Raw genomic sequence first — 2,040 nt, 5'->3', positions numbered from 1 at the left:
ATATACATATATAATAGCTAAGATAACTATACAACTAATTTCTATTAGCTAATTGTAAGGAACAGTTAGTGCTTATACTATCTAATCAATTTTGCATGCTTATATTTTGTAATCTTAGCAACTACCAACCAAAACAAAACAAGTAAATGCAACTGGTTGTACACCAAATGGAAAAAGTCAAAATAATAAATAACAACATTCAAAAAGTAAATAAATATGAGAGAAAACGGGCTTGCTTGAAAGAAAGTGAATCATAGCAGCACCAGAAAAGGTCTAAATTAGATATATTTTGGAGTAATCCAAGAACTATCAAAAGAATACAAACTGTGCACATTTTATATAAAATGATGAAAGCTAAAAGGCTTGAAAGAACAGAAAATGTCATGACATCATGGTATTACCCTCAGGAGGCAAAAATACTAATAGATTTGCCCATAGTTTGTCTACATCTGATGTCATTTCTGCTAACAACAAGGCAATGGAAGTAGAAATATGTAAATATACAGATATAAAGGGAAAACATGAAAATATTAGAATCAAGTTATCCAGAATGTTATACATTGCCAAGAAACTCTAACAGTTCTCTGATGTAATATCTATAAATGAGTGCAATATAAAAAATGATATTTATGATGCTAAATAAATAACATCAATAAACAGATTATAAACTGCGTACATTTTATTTTTCAGAGATACCTATTTCCCTGGTTATTACGTGAAGTAAAACTAGTAAGTCCCCTACACACTAACAGATGTTAAAGAAATATCACAGAGGATTTCAACATCAAGGAGGATTTCACAGAGGATTTTAATTTCTTAAAATTTTGTGACTTGTCTTTCCAACTTCATGTACAGTAAATTTACCACCTCACAGTACAATCTTTCACAATTAACATAAGAAAGTTAACCAAATTAAAATTTGATGTGCCGAAATATAGCCACATTTGCCTACAATGTGGATTGGTTTCAGTCCTCGGTACTGAAAAAACTGAAATATCAAATATTAAATTATAAAGAAAACATTTCTGAAAAAAAACTAAAACATTTCTGAGACACTCTATACTCAGATGTGATCTAGAGCTTGAAATTATAAACTAGTCAGTTTTTTTCTGAAGGACTATTTATTCTGCTATGTAGATTGAACGTCATATTTCATTACCTAAACCACTCTTCTTCCCACCTTTTCTTACCCAGTACAGGTATCCTCCCATTACACATCCTCAGAAAAGTTCCAGCATGGGTTCAGTCCCATGATGCACTTCTTTACCCCTAGACATGACTACTCATATTCGAATAGATAAAGAAAGATGTGGTATTTACACACAGTAGAGAACTACTCTGTCATAAAGAAACACTATATCTCTCTTTGATAATTTGTTGAATATCACTCTCTCCAGTACAGAAAATAATCTATTGTAATAGAACTTTGTAAATGTCTATATCCATATCCCATAGAATAATGACCAAATGTAGTAGTCACTCAATCAATATTTCATTGTACATATAAATACACTTATTCTGTATTTATCACTGTCAATTTTTTTTCATTCTGTCTCTTCCTAAACACATTGCTTCCCAACTAGAAATCACAATCTTCAGCTACTCTTGGAAACATTTTCTGTTATGTGAATAAAGTTAGATAAGTAATAAAGAGAAGGCAAAATTTCAGGGACCACAGAAATTTAATTTATGGATTTGGCTCTTTTTCTCTTTCTGTGCAAATTCAGCAACGCCTGTAATCCCAAACCACTGTAGTAGGGGACGACTGAGCAAAAGGGTAGGAGTAACCTGAGTTCCTATATGCCTTTGAGAGCTGAACGGCTGTAACGGCGTAGACAGGCCTGCTTGTAACAGGAAGGTGATAAATCATTATTTTTAAATGGGATTTACTATTGGAATCTTCTTCTACTTAACTACTAAGCCTTTCAAATATTTGGCTTCCTTGACTCTGTATTATTTTCCTGATGACTTTTCCCTTTGTGAATCCTTTTTCTTTTTTATCCCTTAAAGGTTAACTTTCTCAAGTGTTCTTTTCTGGCC

This window comes from Chinchilla lanigera, unplaced genomic scaffold (assembly GCF_000276665.1).
Source record: "Chinchilla lanigera isolate Chin_1 unplaced genomic scaffold, ChiLan1.0 scaffold00006, whole genome shotgun sequence".
Taxonomy (NCBI): Eukaryota; Metazoa; Chordata; class Mammalia; order Rodentia; family Chinchillidae; genus Chinchilla; species Chinchilla lanigera.
Note: the sequence above shows the minus strand (reverse complement) of the source record.